Below are 21,259 nucleotides of genomic sequence, written 5' to 3'. Positions count from 1 at the left end.
GCCATCAAACCATCTCATCCTCTGTTGCCCCGTTCTCCTCCTGCCCTCAATCTTTCCCAGCATCAGGGTCTTTTCCGATGAGTTGGCTCTTCGCCTCAGGTGGAAAAAGTGTTGGAGCTTCAGTATCAGTCCTTCCAATGAATATTCAGGGTTGATTTCCTTACTGAATTCTATGAACAGTAATACCTGCTGGGCATTTGGTAAAAGTCAATTAATACTTGATTGGTGTTTTCCTTCTTCTCTGAGACTCCTGAACACTTGGCTTGTTGATGTCTTGAACGATGTCTTGCTGAGTTTAGCGGTCCCATTGGTAACCCAATCAGAGGGCTAGATTTTGCCCTCATGGAGCTTACAGTCGAGATGGAGAGACCATTATCTGTGTTCAGAACATCCACCTGTGTGGGTTGTAGCAGTCTGCTGTGGGACAGCTTAGGAATGGGTGTGAAATTGGGGTTCAGGGGGGCAAATAGAAGTGAGACTCACTGAGGGGACCAGCAGAGCCTCTGAACACTGTATCTGAGGACTATATACTTTCTGACTTAAGTCAGGTCTTTCAAGCAGTTCAGATTTCTATCTCCGCCCCTTTACCAGTCGTGTTTTCCTGTTGACGAAATGAAGATTAAAAATTTGCCCTTGAGTATGGAGTGGGGGTGGGGTACAGAGTTAAGAGCCTCCTGCCCCCAGGGGAAATTTTCTAAAGGTTCTTGTGGTATTCTAGCTTCAAAACCCTGTGAAATTTAATTGCATGTTTAGCGTCTTTGTGCGTCTAACTGGCTTTGAAGTTGCTGGAAACTTTCTCTGAAAGCATGTAGACGAAGAAATAAGAATTCTATAAATGTTCAGTGGTTAAAAACAAAGTGCTGGCCGATTTATAGAATCTGAGGGTCCTCTTCTGATGGAACATTCGGCAGACACAGCATACCCAGGAGGAGTTCTGTCACAGTCAGCTAACAACTGGCTTCAGGTCTGCAAAGCCTTTTTCATTCCAATTCAGAGAAAACAGAGTCTGTCCCAAGGCCTCAAAGTTTATTTTCCTGTTGATCTAGGAGCCGGGACCCTCGCCCAGGGGGAACATCTTAAAGCTAATTAAAGATACTTGTTTGAGGTTTTGCCTCTTTTTCTTGCTTGATTGAAAGAGTTGCAGTTTTGACTTTTCTTTTTCTTTTTAAAGGAGAATCTACCCCCACTACTCCTCCAGGAGGTGGGGGTGGGGGGATTGCATGGTTCAGCACATGCATGACATGTTGCCCTCCTGCCTGCTTTTCGAGAACCTGCCCTCCCACCCCCACCCCAGAGTGGCATTTTTGAGCACAGGGCAGGCACCAAGGCAGCTACTCTCCTTAAAAATTCTTGAGTCTTTAGGAGTAGTGGCCAGGGGAGCCTGGCCGTGAAAGCCAACAAAGTGGTTCCAGGGTGAGGCTGGCTCTGTTTGACCAGCTGGAGCTCTGAAGTTAATGGTCCAAGGTCCCCACTCAGAAGGAGGGTCAGCATGTGGGGAGATGGAGGCCCTGACAGCCATTCCAGGGGGCCCCCTGACCCTTTGTTTAACCACGACTGTGGACCAGTGGTCTCAGATGTTTACCATCGCCTGTTTATAAGAGGGAAGTGTGGTCATATTTCTATCTCTTTTGTGGGCTACACGGTTGCCTTACTGAGGCTCATGTGGGAAGTGGTTACCGTTCAGAGGAGGGTGAAATAACAGTGCTCACAAAGGGACTTTGATCCCAGAATCTTTTTGAATGTCACCTTTTGGCCACTCTGTTTTTTTATTTTTTGCCTATCAGCCTTAACTTTGTTTATGAGAAAATCAAACCACAGGCTGGACCTCGTTCTACCCTGCTGGGTATCACAGTTCAGAATTGCAGTACTTGTCCTCTGCCTGGGTTTCACTGGGGAGCTGACTTCCAGATCTGTAGTTCTGCACAGCTAGAGACCCTCAGCTTCAGCTGTTCACTGGACGTCTGTATCTGAACATCCCAGAAATGCCTGGAATTGAACGATGACTATTGCTGTCTATACTCCTTCCACGACCTCCACAGGTCTTCACCGTCATCATTGCTGAAGCTCCAGGGTCAATGAAGGGCTGAATGAGCCTGAGAACAGACACACATGCACAGGAGGGAACCACAGTCTCGTCATCCTGTTTCTCCAGTGAGGTTGAGGGCCCTCGGCCACTCTTTGATGCAACTTGGCTTTCTGACTTCAGGAAAGTTCACTTGGCTTCTCTGAGTACTGGTCTTTGCATCTAGAAAATGACAAGTCCAAGAGAGAATCTCAAAGGTCCATATCACTTCTAATATTTCATGACACTTCTTTGCCCTCTCTCCCTTGACTTCTTGCTTTTCACTTAATTGCTGCCAGGTCTTAATTTTGGCATGTAGGATCTAGCTCCCTGACCGGGGATGGAACCTGGGCCCCCTGCATTGAGAGCGTGGAGTCTTAGTCACTGGACCACCAGGGAAGTCCCCTCACTGTTTTCTTGATGCACATATTTTCCGGGGGGATAAATCTAATTTTCTGTCCAATGCTTTACCTTCAGAGGTGGCCCGCTCCTTACATTAATTGTTACAATGGTGACTTAACACGTCAGATAGTTACTGAGTATCTTCAGCTGGTGGCGGTGCTGTCAGACACTGTGGTCCAGGGGCTGTAACTGGTCTGTAGATTTGGATAGTTGCATATACTCTTGCTGCCTGGAGCTGCCAGGCTTGTGTTGAAACAAGGCTCACCTGATGAAGATCTGTTCCCTATGCTAGGGGAAGGCAGCTTGTAGGCAGAGAGGAATTCTCATTTCACCCAAAGCACAGGCTTCCTGTGCTTCTAGCCACCGGCTGCATGCGTTGCAGGCGTGGTGCCGTAAAAATACAGGAAGGAAGGGAAACGTGTTCACAGGTTGGTTAGAGATTTTGAAACTAACAATCAACTCTCTCTTATCCACAAGAAACCAGAATCCACTGCTGCTTTTCAGGCTCTCAGACCCGCAGCTCAACAGAGCGCTCTTTCAAAACTTGGGTAGACTCTTTTTTCTAAAGGTTTTTTTTTTCACAAACTCCAGCCAGCCAGCAAATATATTCTTTGAGGATTATGATTTGACCGGCATGCTCAGGAATCTTTAAAGAGAAGAACCATCTTTGCTCTCAGCTGTTTTAAGGCCAGCGAAGAGACAGAGCCTCCCAGAGATGCAGTGATGAGGGGCTGGCCGCTAAAAGCACACAAGAAGTAAACAGTGGCCATTCCTGTGACCTCGCTTTTGTTGGGGGTCTGTTACCCCAGGACCTCCTGGTTGGTGTCCCGGAGAGAGAACTAGAGGTGGAAGACCCGGGTTCTAGGCCTGTCCCATTGTGAACCAGCTTCATGACCTTGGGTGAGTCACTTTGCTACCTGGGCCCCTGGTTTCCTCCTTGACAAACCAAAGGCATTGGCTTAGCAGGATTTTTAAAGTTTCTGTACCTTAAACGTTCTAATTCTGAAGTTTGCATTCAAAGAAATGACCAACTCTGTTACTCATTTGGGGAGTTTCAAGATCACTGTACCATCGCTCCGGGCGCTGGAGATGGGGGCCTTGCCGTTGAAGACAGGATGAAAAGAGTTTTGAGGTGCAGGAGTAAGCTGTGGCAGCTGGGACTCCTGCTTCCTCATGATTCACATTTGGTGCTTAGGCTCAACATGGAAGATTCTCAACCTTGGTCGCTTATAAAAATTCCAATACCTAGACCACGCCTCAAACCAATTCAGAATTTCTACAGGTGGGCCCTGGGAATCAGGACTTTTAAAGTTCTCTGGTGTGTAGCCAGGATTGAGAATCAACAGTCCTAGATTTTTTTTTTAACATTTATTTTTTGGCTACACTGGATCTTCTTGTGGAGTGCGAGCTCGGTAGTCCAGGCATGCGGGCTTAGTTGCCTGTGGCATGTGGGATCTAGTTCCCTGACCAGGGATCAAACCCACATACCCTGCATTGGAAGGCAGATTCCTAACCACTGAACCACCAGGGAAACCCCAGCTCTAGATCTTAAGTAAAGCTGTGGTTCAGTGTTTCGGGCATCTCTTCTCGGGGAAAAGTGATAGTGGTTGGTTTAAAAAGAAAAAGCACATGTACACAGAAAAAAGTTCTAGAAGCATGTTGATTGGGTAATCACAGCTGCCGATGGTGGATAGTTGCCTGAGGTTTGGAGCCTCAGTTTTCTCCTATCTCTGGGTCAGTGGTTTCTCAAACATCTCTGAAGGAGTGGAACCATCTGTAGTTGGTTATTTCTGCTTGGGAAACTCAGAGTACTAAGGTGGGGCGAGGGGCGGTGGCAAGGGCAGAGGCGGAGCAGGAATGGATTAAACAGACCATTACACGCACCCACACTTCTTTTGTGAAACCAAGTGAGAGGCCTCAGCCAGTGCTGGCATACCTTAGTGTTACCTTGGCAGTGCCCTGGTGGGTGCTGGGGGCCGTGAAAGTGTGTCCCGTGGTGGTCCCTGTGCCCTGGTGGGTGTTCTTTCCCCTCAGCTGCAGCATCTAAACACTCCTGTTTTTGCCCAGTCATTCATAGTTCCTTGCGGGCACTCCATCTCTACTGCCGAAGGAATCTGAGGGGCTGTCCAGGTCAGACTTTAATGGGAAAGCACAGCTCAGTTCTAATTTTCAGGCAGAGAAGAGGGCATTTTGTGATGGTGGTGGGATTGCAAAGGTGATGACTTATTGGGTGTGAAATGAGCTTCAGGAGGGAGGAGACCTGGTCAGTACTGATGAACCCCGAAGGGTCTTGCAAATAGGGGAGTGGGGTTCAAGAGCTTTTTCAGTGACAGGGTTTGAGTTGTGGGTGTAGACACAGATGCCAGATGGAGGTTGCTGTTTCTCAGGCAAGAATCCATCAGTCACTTAAATTTATGGAGCAAGGTGCTCAGAGAAATGGCATATATGGCCACTGCCCTCAGACAGCTTACCATCTGACTTGGGGTTTGATTGCACAAGTATGGGATAGTATTGGGTGGGCCAAAATGTTCATTGAGGTGTTTCCATAGTATCTTACAGGGGAACTTGAAGGAACATTTGGGCAACCCAATCTGAAGGCCTGTGTTTCAGGAACGTGGTGAGGACGCAGGGGCCCAGAGGGAGGGGCAGTGGAGGTGCGGGTGGGGCAGATCAGGTCCAGTCAAGGATGTGAGCTAACGAAAAGGAAACTCCTGGGCCTGTCTCCCTGCTTCTAACATGTTGATTGTCTTTGGGGAGCAGCCCCGAGGGGCACCCCCGTGCTAGTAAGAAGGACTGTGTACTCTTGCCCCCCTCAAAATTCTCTGCTTTCAGGAGTCAATTTTCCTCTAGCTTTTTCCTTCTCCTGCAAGAGAGAGGTGGTCTTTGCCAGCCCCCTGCTTTGATGATTACCATCTGCCCACCTTGATTTCCTGCCTAGTTTCAGCTGGAACTCCTTTCCTTTCTATCCCAGAAATACCATGTAAGATGATTGTTCTTGGTTCCAGTAGCCACCTGGCACCCTCTCAGCGGTGGCTGTGGTTCAGGTATGGATGGGAATGATTATCTGTGCATCAGCAAACTCAAGTTTGTCCTGCGAGTGAGTTGTGTGATCACTGGTAAATACAGGACTGGCTTTGTTAGGCCCTGACTGGGGCCAAGGCTATTATTTCTCTGTGGGTAATTATTTCAGGCTTCACGGTTATGAACTGAGCATAATCGAGGGCAGATAAGAAAGCCATATATAGAGCAAAGTACATATTTCTTAAGGTGGGCGGCAGAGGCTTTATATATATGTGTGTGTGTTGGTGTGTGTGTGTTTAAAAAAAGACCTATATTTTTTTTTCTGGGCAGTAGAACTTAAGTTTCCAGTAAACATCTCCTCCCTTTTTTACTTTACCTTTTAATTTGGTGTTTATGGTCTCTGTGCTTTGAAATTGTTTTGCTATGATGCCAGCTCTGCTGGGAGAGGGGGTTGGGGCGGAGCAAGCCAGGCCCTTGGGAAGCCATGGTTTCTATCAAAGTTCTTAGAGTTCCTCTGGCCCAGCTGATCGACAGCTCAGCAGTGATTCCTGGAGCTCATCTAGAAGAGTAAAAACAGAGACCTGGAGCTCGAGGTGGGAGCGGCTATGCGTTTATTCGTTTCTCTCCCTTTATCGCAGGAGGCTTCATGCAGTGTCATTCTGGTCCGGGGTCTGTTTTCTCTGTTGCCCCTTTGCTTGTGTGGATGTTCTGCTCGGGTGGTCAGAGGCGTCCAGTGCCCCAGTGGTACTCAGTTGCCTCAGTCCGGTCTGACTCTTACCACCCTGTGGACTGTAACCCACCAGGCTCGTCTGTCCATGTGATTCCCCAGTCTAGAATAACGGAATGGGCTGCTATTTCCTTCTTCAGTGGATCTTCCCGACTTAGGGGTCGAACCTGGGTCTCCTGCATTGCAGGCAGATTCTTCACCACTGAGCCATCAGGGAAGCCCCAGCCTAGAACTAATTCTCTGGGACTATGGCTTGGAGGCGGGGCACACATGAGGGTTAGCTCTTGCTAAGTGGGAGCTGCCTCACCTGGTAGGCTTGGTGGATCTCATGTTCTTTGATTTACCTGTCAGCTGGGGTTAGGGCAGTGGGGCGGGCAGGGGCTGGGGAAGCCCACCAGGGAAACCCCGGGGTGGAGGCCAGGTGGAATGCATCGATGAGTGTGAGTGAGCATCCGTGAAGGAGCGGAGGGGGCAGAGCTGGGGAGAAACCCACAAGAGCAGCAGAGCGATGGGGATGCATGGTGGGAGCAGGCTCGAAGGAAACACACGCGGTGTTTTGCTGCTTTTTCACACGTTGTAGTTGGGCACAGCTTTAGGAAGGCTGTTTCAGAACCCGCCCCACCTCCACAAACCAGGGAGCAGCTGTTCTGGGGGGGTGTGGAGGGGACTGGCACCCACCGCGGCTCACACCTGGGGTCTATCAGCACCCAGAAGCACATGGTATGGACGAGGTCGCTCAAACCTCTGTTGGGCATCCTTGTGTAACAGAGAGCGCTCAGTGAACTGAGAAGGGCAAGCCCTTCCCCAGGGACCCTCAGCACTCGGCCCCACAGAGCTCCCGGGAAACCCCAGGAAACTCTGTGACCCACAGCACGGTCCTGAGCGTGAACAAGCCAACAACTTTCTCTTGCAAGGTAGGTGTTTTTGTTTTTGTTTTCCTTGGGGAAATGGCTGCTTTTGTTTTGTTTTTGTGTTTCTAAAGACACCAGATTAGAAGCCCATGAAAGATAAGAGAAACACCCCAAAAACCCATACCCTCTTCCTTCCTGGTCAGCTCTGCCTGCCCAGCCATGCTTGCTCCCCGGCTGTTTTTTCAATGCGCTATCCTTTTTCCCGCTTTTTCCTTTCTGTGAGCTCCTTGGTGATTCTGAAGAGCAAGAAAGGCAGCCAAGCGTCCTCTAGCCGTTACCTTCATCTCCCCGTTCCTGCGGGGAGGACGGGGAGTTTGCACTTTCTCACTGTCTTCTTTCACAGCAGCCCTGGGACGGGGGGCGGCAGAGACGTGGTCTCACCCGTCTTCTAGGTGACAGGGACCATCTGAGTGTTCATGTGGCCCTTCCTCCTCTGCTTTGACAGGGTCGTTCTCTTGCTGCACCACGTGGCCTCAAACGTCAGTGCACAGGTGTGTGTGCTCACGAGGTTTCTCAGTGCATCCTGCCAACGACAATGGACTCTTTTTCCAGCTGCTGTCACTGGGAAGGGGAGACACCACCACCAGGACATTAAAAAAAAAAAACTATTTATTTATGGATGTGCTGGGTCTTCATTGCTGCACACAGGCTTTCACTAGTTGCGGCAAGCAGGAGCTACTCTCTAGTTTCAGTACGTGGGCTTCTCATTGCAGCGGCTTCTCTTGTTGCGGAGCATAAGCCCTAGGGTGTGCAGGCTTCAGCAGTTGTGGTGCATGGGCTTGGTTCCCCCACAGCCTGTGGGATTTGCCCAGATGAGGGATGGAAGTGGCATCCTCCACTTTGCAAGGCAGACTCCTCACCACTGGACCACCAGGGAAGCCCCACATGGCCTTTGATGTACTGTATTTTACAGTTTACACAGAGCTCTCATAGACCTGATCTCATTTTATCTCTGTGTCACATACCTGATTTTATTTCATCTTTGTGACAATCTGTGGAAGTTGATGCTGGTCCAGATGAACAAACGGAGGCCTGGAGATGCTGAGTGACTTGGCTCAGGGCCCCGCATCTGGTCATCAGGCCAGTGGGAAGCGGGTAGCAGCAGTGGATGGGGAAGTGAGAATCCCGCGGGGGCGGTGGGTGGTGAAACCAGCAGTTGGAGGCATTGGGTTTTGCTGTTCTTGCCTCTGAAGCCGCACAGGGTCGTGGTTCCTGCCCTGCCCTGTGTGGAAGCCTGGACCCACGTGTGAGGAGGAGGCACACTCAGACCGAGGAAGGGCCACCCCGAGGGAGTGGGGACAGGCTGCTTGGGTCAGACTGAGAGAGGCTGACTCTGCAGGGTATGTGCAGGAAGGCAGCACTTGAGAGTGGGGCACCTCTCCTGGGGTGGTAGGAAGGCCCGGAGTCTGGAGCCTGGCAGGTTCGCTGACAGTCCCAACTTAGGCTCTTAAGATAGTCACTTTAGCACTTTGACCCGAACTTGGGGGGTACTCTGTCTGTCCTTCAGAAGCATGGGCCATCGACTGGGTCTACACAGGAGTGACTCCCCTGGTGAATTGACTTGATAGGTATCTAGTCCAGCCCCTTTCACAGATGGAAACTGAGGCTCTGAGAGGCACGGGGACTTGCCCCAGCTCACAGTGGATGAGGGGCAAAGCTGGAGATGGTGCCGAGTCTCTTGATCCTGTGTGGGTGTTTTGTTTGCTTGTGCTTTGCCTGAACTTGGGGTAGCTTTTCTTGTTAGTTTACACCCTGGCCAAACAGCCCTGTCCCTGAGGAGTTACTTGCCTTATGACGTAGAGTCAGCCAGCTCCCAGGGATGAAGGTGAGAGGTCTCTGATGTCCGTTTCTTGGGACGAGGTTTCTTGGGACGAGGAGAATGGATAGGAGGATAGGGCAGGGCAGTAAAGACTTTCTGATGCTTGCTCCACGTGAGCTGTTGTAAGCTTAGTCCTGGTTTTCCAAGTATTCTTGATGGTAAGCATGGTTCTGACGCTGAGATGTTCCACTCAGAGTTTTCAAGAGTACATGTACATTTCTCGTAAAGCCCTTGATGCTTCTCTCTATTGCGTTCCCCACCCCACCCCACCCCCATTTCCCTAGGGCTTTAAATCATCTTTGGCTTGGGGTTGAAAGTAACCCATTATAGCGGTGAGCCTCGTGGTCCATCCTGTGCAGTGCTGTCAGGCTAAAATATTATAAACAGACCACCAAACTGTGTTTGGTCCAAGGCCAAGAACCTCCCTCCCCACTTGAGCATTTGATTGTCTGCCGCAGTGTTCAGCCTTGAGTTCAATGCAGGAATCCAGCATAATTTCTTATATTGTTACCATCTGGTTTTGTGGAGCCTTGCTTTTGATTTTAATTGTGCTCTTTGGGAGAGAAAAGCCCTACAAATGCTGGGAAAATAAGATACCCGCCCCCCACCCCGTTCCCCAGGCGCACACACATTGCTGCCCTTGTGTTTGGTGGATGTGGCTTGAACAGAATCCTTTTGCGTTTTAGAACATCTTCTTTCATTACTCCTGCCCTCCCAGCAGTCTCTGGACCCTGGTCTCCTCTAAAGGGATTTCTCGAATGGGTCCCGGGTTTCTGACCTGAGGTGGGAGCTGCCTCCATGGTAATGAGGGTTGAAGGCGGTTTGGGCAGTTGTCCAGTGTGACCCGCTCTGCCCCGGAGACCAGCTTTGTGATGATATGTTACGTGACCTCTTTAACAAGTGAGTCACTCACCCCCAGATAACCACCGGTACTTTCAGGGGGAACTGCTAGTATCATTGTGGCTGTGGCCATGGTTTCTCTAAAAGAAGGTGTTTTTAGAAATGAAGGTAAAGGGTTTGTTCTCCTTAGATTGTTGTCATGGACTCCTGGCTCCCCAACCTTTTCCTTATGAAGGAAAGAGTTGTTTCTCTTTTTCTTTCTTTCTTTCTTTTCCTTGTTTTCTCTTAAACCATGTGCTTAGGACCAGTTTTTAAATATTAGTCATTGATAATAAATAGCTGACAGTCTTCTCACATTTTTGGAAGACAAGCTTCACCTTGTTACCTCTTTTCATTTTTCCCTACTACCTTCCAGAGTTGTCCGTCGGTATAAGCGTTTTTATGTAGCTGTAATCAGAGTATATTAGTCATCTAACCAGGAAAGCAGGAACACCATCAAGTACCTACCTCAAAGGGAATTTAATATGGGCCTTCATTATGCAGGTGATAAAGAAGCCAAGAAGCCAAACATGGGAAGGGGAGGCGACCTAGAGCTCAGTGGCAGGAAAGCTGCTTCTAGGCTGGAGGGACAAAGGGAAGAGGTGTTCTGTCCAGAGCCCAAGGTCAAGGGTCACTGGTGGGCCACCTATCTAGAACAGATGCAGCTGCTTCTAGAAATGCCCACCCAAGGCAGAAACGGGGAGAGGGGAGAAACACCCCGGCTGCTCCCTGCCTCCCACCCTCCACCCTCCCATGAGTTGTGGTGTTGTCCAAACTCCCCAGTTGCCCCCTGTTGTTAGGGATCAGCCCTGGGGATACAGAGCAGAGGACTGGAGGATGAGAAACGGATCAGAGGACACAGAGCATCTGGACCAGCCTAGGGAGCCAGCCTCCTGTCCTAATTTGATGTTGTCTTAAGCATTTCCCCATGGTCTTCATAATTACACATTATCTCAAGTGGATATGCCAGAGTTAACCATTCCTCAGCTGTTCGGAGAGAGCTTAAATGCATGATAAATCAGCAGTTCTCAAAGTGTGGTCACCAGCCAGCAAGTCTCCACATCTTGTTGGGGATGAAGAGTATCAGGCTTTACCAAGCAAGACCTCCCAACTCAGAACCCCTGGGGTGTGGCCCAGAAGTCTGTGTTTCCTCTGAAAGATGCTGACACATGTTAAAACTGGAGAGCCACTGTTACAGGTGATGCTGCACCCCATTAAAGGTGGGGACAGGATAAAGAGGGTACTGTTGGTCCAGGGTCTTTATCCAGAGCTGTGTGGTGTGACAGAAAAGGCCCCAGACTCCAGGGCTGTTCACCTCTAGGGTCAAGCCTTCTCTTGCCCTTAAGCTCCTGGGTGATTCATTTCTCATTTGTTCAACAGCTAAAAATATGAAATCTTATCATTGGCGGTGTTCTGAGGATTCAAGAACGGGCATGATGTTTCCTATATGTTGGGTCTTCTAGAGCTTTAGGGAGGGAAATGTGGCAATAGCAGCCGGCATCTGGGCCATAGGAAGTTGGCCCTGGCCCTAGTACGTGAGGGTTGTGGTCCGAAAGTCAGTGATGAGCACTGGGAGGCTGAAAGGGAGCTTTAAGGCAGTAGGAATCTTGGACTGAGAGTTCAGTATCTATAGTCAAGATCCCTTCCCTGCCCTTTTTATTAGAGGTGCTGCTCTGACCCTGTGACCACTGTTTTGTCCTTTTTTTGTTCACCACTTGGTGTCATGGAAAGGACCCTCAGGACCCCGGCTTCCTGAGCTGGCTGTGTCTTCTTGGGCATGTCACTTAACCTTTCTGAGCCGTGCTTTTCTTGTCTGTAAAGCCTCTATGCTCGCTGACCATGGTGCAGATCAGGTGGGGTGACAGATGTGGAATCTGGCTTGAACCTTAGTGGGCCCCTTGAGTATGCAGCTTTAGGGTTCACATCTCCACTGGGCCCTTCGTCCGCCTTACTATCTCCATAAGCCTCATACTCTGTTCCCAACGCAGGAGGGGCTTCCTTCAGCGAAGGCAGGCAATCTGGGTGGATCCTCATTCTAACCGTGACCTGTAGGAAGGTACCAGGCCAGGGTCTTCACACATTTTAGTCTTTCGGTCCTCCCAGCAGCCCTACCAAGGACCAAGACTTCCAAGAAGTAGCTGAGGCCCAGATAGCTTAAGAGGAAGGATGTAAACAAAGCCGGTCCTGAGGGCACAGACGGAGGCCCACTTGGCCCCAGAGCCATCTGCAGCATTGCTGTTGCTAAGAAGGGAAAGAGGAACTGGGTAAGGGCTCCTGCTGGCTTCTGATGATGTTTCACGCCCACAAGTGTTGTGGGTGCAGTTGAGGAGCCAATCAGGGCTGGTGGGGAGGCTGGCTGCCCAACAGAAACCCGGGCAGCCAGGTTCCCACCTCACCGCTCCTGGCAGCATCTGTGAGAGGCCTCTTGGGCCAGTGGGAGGACCAGCCGCTGTCCTTCTGCACACCCGGACGCCTTCCTCACTTGACGGCTGAAGAAGCTGGGGCTCCGAGCAGTCGAATGGGTTGTCTAAGGGTGGGTATCTGAGCCCCGTTCGCATCCTTTCTGGTCCAGGGTTCTTTGCATGGTTCCAGGGTGTTCCCCAGATCCAGGCATAGCCACCACTTGGCAGTTTTCCAGATCCTTTTCCAGCTGTTCTGTGGGGGGTCCACAGGTGGTCAGTGGGTCTGTGTGAGATGACCAGCGTGGGGTGATCTGTATGTGACAGGTCCAGCGAATCAGCCTAAGGCTGGGGCAGGTCAGAAGATGCGTCCTCCTCCAACCAGCAAACATTATCCTCTTGTTTGGGTTGTAGCTAGAAGTGACATCAGGTTGGGATGTGAAGGCTCTAAGAGGGGAGCACCCACTGCTTCCGTTCATCCCACACTTGGGGGTCAGCCGGGGCTGTCTTCCCACCTGGTGATTCCCCCTGGGCAGGGCTGAGGGCATCTGCCTAGCCTCCTCCTAAGATAGACTCAGCACTAAACAATCTTACTCTTCCAGCTCTGCTCAGAATCGCTGCCCTGAGGACAAGGCTGTACCAGGGCAGGGTGTGATAACACGGAACCGGGCCTGCTCGGGCAGGTCCTGAGGACGCTAAATAACTGTGCTGGAGGCAGGACCTGAACTTTTAACGCAATAGATGCACATCATTTCTAATATAGCCCAGATGGTCTGAGGATCGTAATTACCTCAGGTCTGCATCACAGGCATTTAGGGAAGCAGGTGGGCTGCACTCATCTAGGTAAGGATGCTGCCCAATACCTTTATAACAGGTGTCTCAGCGAAGCCTTTCCAGTAACTCTTTATTTAAATCAACTCTTTAAATAAATCCTTTATTTAAAGTTGCAGGTTGCAACTGACTTGATGTTCTAGAACCTTTGGAGTCGGTCACTCTTTTTTTCTTTCTTTTTCTAGACTTCAGTGCACTTGAGTTTTTACCCACCTCTGCTACCAGTCTCTAGGAGGACATCAGGGCTGCCTAGAGGGGTGTCTGGAAAATGCTTCCACTTGTCTACTCTTCACACCCTACTCACAGAAAACTTCATTTCTGATGCTTCTGATCACTGTATGTGTGTGTGTGTGTGTGTGTGTGTGTGTTGGGGTGCGGTATGGTGATCTCCCCACACCCAGCTGGATAGTAACAGTTTCAGGCAATTCTGACCCTCTCTACCTGCAGGTAGCGTCAGATCCCACAGATAAGAGCTCAGTCTCACCCTCCCCCACCTCAGACAACAGTTACAAGTCCAGGTTGACACCTGTGCTTCTCACCTACCAGCTGTTAATCAGAGCTTTCCCCCACACCCTCCTAGGGTTCAGTTAATTTGCTGGAGCGGCTCACAGGAAAACATCTTTTGGTTTATTGTAAGAGGGTATAACTCGAGAACAAGCGCATGGAAGAGATGCACAGGGCAAGTATGTGGGAAGGCGCTCGGAGCATCCGTGCTCTGGATGCACAGCTCTCTGCTCATTTCCATATGTTTACCAACCTGCAAGCTTTCTGAACCCAGTCCTTGTGGGTTTTTATGGAGGTTTCATTATGAAGACTTGATTGATTAAATTATTGACCATTGGTGATTGGGGTTGAGGGCAGAGTTGAGGGGCTGAGGCTGAAAGTTCCTACCTTCTAATCATAAGGTTGGTTTCCCTGGCAACAAGCCCCTCATTCATAGAGGCTTTCCATAAACTCAGGTGTTGTAGAAAGGAGCTTGTTATGAATAACTGGAAGATACCTGTTTCATCTTTATTGTTCTGAAGCTATTCCAAGAACTGGGAAGCCCATGATAGTCCTGAGTTTGAACCAGAGCTTGTTTGAGATACAGAAAGTGATGTCATTCTAAGAAACATCAACCACCAAAGAATCTCATCATATACTTTCTTATTCATGTGACTTCTCTGTGCTAGCCAATCACTTACCCTGAAAATGATGACATACAAGGAAAGATCAGGCAGCTCACGGTGCCTTTTCCCTCTTCATCAGTAAGCAGCCAGGGGGAATGTTGGTAGAATGTGCACATATCAAGAAGTGAAGTGAAAACAGCTGAGTTAGTTTATGCAGTGGTGCTGTTGCTCTGGTTAGTCATACGATGTGTGGTGGGTATTATGTATGCTTAGTGGCAAAGAGTCTGCCTGCCAATGCAGGAGACGCAAGAGATGTGGATTGGATCCCTGGGTTGGGAAGATCTCCTGGAGGAGGAAATGGCGACCCACTCAGTGTTCTTGCCTGGAAAATTCCATGGACAGAGGAGCCTGGTGGGCTATAGTTCATGGGGGTTGCGAAGAGTCAGGCACGAATGAGCATACAGCACCAAGCTACGAAATACAAACAGTGTGATTTTGATGATTTCACATACTAGTTAAGTGTTCTTTTGTTTGTATTCAAAACTTGGCATTGCACAACGTAAACATGAATGGCAAAATTCATGCCAATATTTAAAATTGTAATTTTTCTTGACTTAGGATGGTATTAAATAGCAAAAACAAGCCAAAACCCATTATCACAAGTCCAGAGAGAGACACTGGAAGAAAGGGGAAATATTTTACATTTAGTACCATTTCTTCCTGCTTTCTGCTCTGAGGTCTCTACATTTTCATTTTGCTTAGAGTCCTACAAATTATGTGGCTGACGCTGGATGACTCCTGGGGCTGGGGGCCTCAGACTGATCTTATACACACAGGTCCTTTGCTAGATTCACTCTGTTCCAGGTTGTAGAACCAAGAAACAACTTATGGATAAGTGAACATTGGCACTTGCGCTAAAGATTCCAGGCTGTTCCAGGTGATGGTGGGTCTGTCGTCGATGGACCTCACAGCTGAGAATTCTCAGAGGCTACAAAGATACCCTTGTTGGAGGTGTTTTGGGAGCGTGCTGTGCATTCACTCTTGTGAATTATTAAGCATCCCAGTGCAGGGGCTTGAGCCAGCAATGGCTGAGAGAGAGGCCCCAGTTAGGATTCCACCTCTGGCTTGGTCTCCTAGGGCAAGTTGTTTCTTCCTGTGTCAGTCTCCTCATTGGACAATCCTTAGTCTCTCAGTTACAATGTAGTTGTGAAGAGTGTGAGCTACCTGGAGACGGAATTCAATTCTTGGGTCAAATCGCATCTTCATGTCATAACTAGCTGCAGGACCTTGGGCAGGTTGTTCAAGCCTCCTGGCTTGTTACGATTTCCCCATCTGTAAAATGGTATGAAATGAACTCAGGGAAAGGAACTAACATCAGGACTGGTACATTGTGTTGAATAAATGATAGCAGTGGTCATGATGGTGAAAAATAATCAATCCTTCGAGGTTCTAGGACCAAAGGAGTAGCATTTGGGACCCCAGTCTTCAAGGTCTACCTGGAGAGGGTCTGGGAGGAGGAGTGCCTGGGAAGCCTGACTCCTAAGTAGCTCTGCAGACTGTTTTAGAAGTTTATCAGAATGAGAGAAACATTGTCGTGCTTGGAGTTGGAAGATCTGGGTCCTTGTCCTTCCACCCTCTGTCATCCTGAGTCACTTGACTTCTGACAGTCCTTTCCCCACCAAGCCTCCCTTCATTTATCTGTGAAATGGGTCTGCCTGCCTTCCATGGCGTTTGAGATGACATGGGTAGAAATCTTCCTTTAGCTTAGACTCGGGGTGCTGTGTGAACTCCCTGGTGAGTTCTCAGTCTTGGTTGAAACGTTGCTCACTAGTATCGGGAGATGAGCATCAGCTACTTTGCGTGGGCAAAGTCCTTGATCTCTGAGATCAGAGATGGACGATGAACTGTCCCAGGAGCAGATTAAAAAAGAAGGAAGGAGGGAGGGAAAAGAAAGCAAACCAGCAGAATTTGGAATTGTCCCCTGAACCACAATGGCAGGTTTCAGGGACTCGAGAAGGGGTGCAGCCCAGCTTTGTTGGCGAGAAACGTCAGATGCTGGGACGAGAAAGGCCTCTCTTACTGGAGCAGGGTTTCTCACCAGCCCCTGCCTATTAAGCTCTGGTAGCTTTGTCACTCCCGGCTAACAGCTTGGCAGCACAGAGGCGAACCACAGAGTACATTTGAGGCCCAGATCTGCTCATTTCGAGGGTGGGGCCGCATTTTTCTCCTGCCACAGCGAGCTAATTAAAGAAAACAAGCTATGGGAGTTGGGAGAGGACTGGCCACAGAGCACTTGGGGAGAGTTGCTTGGGTTGTGGAGGCCTCTACAGCCCCTGGAAGACAGGTGAAGCAGGCATCCAGGCCCCTGCGTGTCCCTAAGGGAGCTCTGAGGACCCACTGGGAGGCTGGATGTGGACAGTAGGGGGGCTTGTGTGGAATGGGAGAGTGACCTTGGTCTGTGAGGTTACCAGCTGGGAGAAGGTCAAGCTACCCATGAAGGTGGGACAGGGTTCTGAAATGCTTCCAAGTGTGCACTTGTGCCCCAAAACTTGTGCCCAGAACAACTTAGTTCTAGGACTATTAGGCAGTCATTGTGCTTCATTCCATCCCATCTCACTTCCCTAGCAGCCATTAATCTCTTTTCTCTTAATTAATTAATTTATTTTTGGCTGCACTGGGTCTTCATTGCTTTGTACAGGCCTTCTCTAGTTGTGGCGAGCGGGGTCAACGCTACTATTTGTCTTGGGATCTTTTTTTGCAGAGCATGGGCTCTAGGCATGCAGGCTTCGGTAGTTGCAGCCTACGAGCCCTAGAATGTGGGCTGAGTAGTTGTGGTGCATGGGCTGAGTTGCCCTGCAGCATGTGGATCTTCCCGGACCAGGGACCAAACCCATTTCCTCAGCTGACAGGCAGATTCCTAGCCACTGCACCGCCCAGGAAGTCCCAGTCTGCTTTCTCTCTCTGTGAATTGCCCTCTTCTGGACAGTTCATGTGAATGGAATCATGCAACACGTGGCTGGGTCTGTGAGTAACAGTAATTCACATCTCTGTAGCACTTTTGATTCTGGTACCAGCACTAGGGGAAGTGGGGGCGACTTCTATATTCCTGAAGTGAAGTGACAGTCCAGGAGGTGGCTGTTCAAAGTCGCAGGGCTGGGAAGTAGGGTGAGGGCTCAGGGCTTCTGTCTCCAGACGCAGCACACTGATTACGAGGAGGGAAAGGCAAACATCAGTCCCACTGACTTGGAACAAACCCTGTCCTCCAGGATGAGAGCCGACTCCTAATAGCCACACGCTGTTTTATGGAGAAGGTCTATTGCCGAAACAGTGATGGTGTCAATTGAATTATGTTTCAAGCATACCAGGGAAACCGTTTCAAGGAATCCTGTTGTGAGTCATTTTGAAAAATGAAGAATTACACTACATCCCCAGCAATGTTTTATTTTGGTACATTCAAGGAGCAAAACGGCTTAGAAGAGGCCCCCACTGTTTTGCAAGGTTGTGTTATTGGCGCCTAAGGATGGTTTACTCCTCAGTTGCTCAGAGGAGTGGTTCACATGTCCTGGAGAGCTGGGGGAAGTCGCAGCACGTGGGTGCAACGTTTTGCTTCGCTTATTCAAAGAAGCTGGGGCCTGGGTGGTGCCTCGGGAGGCATCCAGGTCAGAGATTCTCAAGCGAGCCCTGCTGTGAGAAACTTGAGCCTTCAGGAAGGCTGAAGATAATGAAGCTTCTGTTAACTGAGCACTTAGTATGTGCCCGGGACCTTATCTAGATCATCTTATTTAATTATTACTGCTAATACTGCTGAAGTTCATGAATAGTTTCCTTGCCCATTAATTCAAAACATATTCCTTTATACAGTGGAATATTTTTTCAACCAAGCAATGAAGTACATACTGCACCAGGGGTGAACCTTGAAAACAGTATACTGAGGGCAAGAAGCCAGACACAAAGGCCATGTGTTGATGATTCCATAGACATGAACTGCCCAGAATAGGTCAGTTCCTAGGGACTGAAAGTAGATTTAATGGTTGCCAGGGGGTTGAGATGGGGTGGAATGGGGTATAATGACTGTCTAATGGGTACAGGCTTTCCTTTCAGTTCAGTCCAGTCGCTCAGTCGTGTCCGACTCTTTGCGACCCCATGAATCGCAGCATGCCAGGCCTCCCTGTCCATCACCAACTCCTGGAGTTCACTCAGACTCACGTCCATCGAGTTGGTGATGCCATCCAGCCATCTCATCCTCTGTCGTCCCCTTCTCCTCCTGCCCCCAATCCCTCCCAGGACCAGAGTCTTTTCCAATGAATCAACTCTTCACATGAGGTGGCCAAAGTACTGGAGTTTCAGCTTCAGCATCATTCCTTCCAAAGAACTCCCAGGACTGATCTCCTTCAGAATGGACTGGTTGGATCTCCTTGCAGTCCAGGGGACTCTCAAGAGTCTTCTCCAACACCACAGTTCAAAAGCATCAATTCTTTGGCGCTCAGCCTTCTTCACAGTCCAACTCTCACATCCATACATGACCACAGGAAAAACCATAGCCTTGACTAGACGGACCTTTGTTGGCAAAGTAATGTATCTGCTTTTGAATATGCTATCTAGGTTGGTCATAACTTTCCTTCCAAGGAGTAAACGTCTTTTAATTTCATGGCTTTCCTTTAGGGGTGATCAAAATGTTCTAGAACTAAATAAAAGTGGTGGTTGCACAACATTCTGTATGAATTAAATGCCATTGGATTGTGCCCCTTAAAATGGTTAAAGTGGCAACTTTTTAGGTTATGTGCATTTTATCACAGTGTATATTTTATTTTTCTTTTACAATTAATCCTTATTGGAGTAGAGCTGCTTTACAGTGTTGTGCTAGTTTGGACTGTTGTTGTCGTCAGTTGCTCAGTCATGTCCACCTCTTTGTGACCCCATGGACTCAGCACGCCAGGCTTCCCTGTCCTTCACTATCCCCTGGAGCTTGCTCAAACTCATGTCCATTGAGTCAGTGATGCCATCCAACCATCTCATCCTCTGCTGCCTTCTCCTTTTGCCCTCAGTCTTTCCCAGCATAAGTCAGGGTCTTTTCCTATGAATCAGCTCTTCACGTCAGATGGCCAAAGTATTGGACACTAAATCAGCTGTATGTCTCTGTCCTCTTTTTTGGATTTCTTTCCATTTAGTTCACCACAGAGCACAGAATAAGGTTCCGTGTGCTATAGAGTAGCTTCTCATTAGTTACCCATGTTATGTATAGTGTCAACGATGTATATATGTCAGTACTAATCTCCAAATTTATCCCACCCCACCCTTCCCCCTTTGTGTCCATACATTTGTTCTATGTCTCTGTTTTTGTTTTGCAAATAAGATCATCTATACCATTTTTCTAGATTCCACATATATATGCTAATATATGATATTTATTTTTCTCTTTCTGACTTACTTCAGTCTGCATTACAATCTCTGGTTCTATCCACATCTCTACAAATGACCCAGTTTGGTTCCTTTTTACCACTGAGTAATATTCCATGGCATATACACACCACATCTTTGTCCATTCCTCTGTTGATGGGCATTTAGGTTGCTTCCATGTCCTGGCCATTGTGAATACTGCTGCAATGAACATTGGGGTGCAGGTGTCATTTTGAATTATGATTTTCTCTGGGTATATGTCCAGTAGATCACAATATGTATTTTAATAAATATATTTTCCTTATGGTGGCCCTGTCACTAACTTGGGTTCAGGTATGCTGTGTTGAGTGAGAGAGAAAGGGAGGAGTCATTGGTGTGTGCATTGCGACTGAAGCAGACTTGAGGCTTTCTGAACCAGGCTTCACCTTTAGGAGAGAAAAGAGACCCAGAGAGGGATAGTAAGTCGCCGAAGGGCTCAGAGCTGGGGTATGGATTCTGGCCTTCTCACTTTCTGTTAGGAAAATTGCAATGGAAATGTGCTTTTTTTTTTTTAAAGCTTCTTTGTGTCACTGGATAAATGCCCAGCTACAGAGGTTCGCCTCTGCTCCACTTGCTGTTTTGCACGTGCCTTAGGTAATACCTGGGAAAACTGTGTCTCACGCTGGTGGAGCAGCCCCTGGACTGACTCAGCTGTCAGGAGAGCCTCAGACCTGGGTCGTCCAGAACAATTCCAGTTGTGCTGCTCAGTGCTGGCATTGAGCAAAAGGAACCAATAAAGTGTGAACACAAGACGTTTGCTGTTTGATAGGAGACTTACCGCGTGACATTGCTTCTTCTTTTCTTTTCTTTTTGACTGTGAACATCTGACACTACAGGAAATAAGAAACTTTCCAGTACCTAATTTGTGCTCACTCTACTTTCAAACCCTCTTGGCTGCAGCACAGGGTAAATGAAACTGTAGCTTATAGTAATATTTACGTATGGGAGTCAATGAGCTGTTTAAATGCTTGGATGTCAGAAAAGATTTCAAATTTAGCAAGCCCCCTAGCTCTCCCACCCTCTGGTTATGCAGTAGACAGGCCTGCCTACTCTCGTAGGTCAGGCTCTAGCCTCCTGTCCTGGTTGGTGGCAAGACAGTGATGAAGGTGATGCCATTTAAAAGAGACTGAGCTTTAATGAAATTAAATATATATTTGATCCTTGGGAGAAGGTGAATCAGGTTCCAGAATCTTGACAGTTAGACTGTTAGGAAGATCCATGGACAAGGAATGACGGGACCCGAGTTTTATTAGTCACGTGACCTTAGCAAAATGGTCTAACGTTTCTAAGTTGGGGCTTCCTCCTCTTGGAACGTGAATAATATCCTAGCCATGTCCTGGGGTTGCTGTGAGCATCTGAGTGAGGTGATGGCTGTGAAAGTGCTTCGTTAGCTGTCGAGGTGCTTACTGAAGCGCTTTATGAAGCCAGCGGGTAGAAAGACCGAAGGAATAAAGCACCAATGCAGACTGGTTTGTGTTGGGAGCTGAGGAGTAGAATTGGCTTTCACTTTCAGGGAAGCAGCACTTGGCATGCATGGTTATTTATTTCTGCCATCAGATCAGCAGGGCTCTTGAGGCCCCTGCTCTGTCAAAGACAGTGTGAGGAAAACCCAGTTCCTGCCCTCCAGGAGTCCACAGTTTAATTGTGTTTTCATGGGTCACCT

At 48.7% G+C, this 21,259-nt stretch overlaps 1 protein-coding gene across 4 annotated transcripts in view; it reads left to right on the top strand.

The window, feature by feature from the left end:
- The window catches only part of SMAD3 (SMAD family member 3), a 127,520-nt gene that overhangs the window by 15,196 nt on the left and 91,065 nt on the right, over window positions 1-21,259 (top strand). The window contains exon 1 of one of the 4 annotated variants that reach the window (XM_010834524.1): window positions 96-3,364. The exons of 1 other annotated variant lie outside the window; for it this stretch is intronic. The gene's annotated coding sequence lies outside the window, so the exon portion shown is untranslated. 2 more of the 4 variants (XM_010834525.1, XM_010834523.1) reach the window with 2 other exon arrangements.

This window comes from Bison bison, unplaced genomic scaffold (genome assembly GCF_000754665.1).
Source record: "Bison bison bison isolate TAMUID 2011002044 unplaced genomic scaffold, Bison_UMD1.0 scf7180017864034, whole genome shotgun sequence".
NCBI lineage: Eukaryota > Metazoa > Chordata > Mammalia > Artiodactyla > Bovidae > Bison > Bison bison.
The sequence above is the reverse complement of the archived record's forward strand: the minus strand, read 5'-3'. Positions and strand labels throughout refer to the sequence as shown.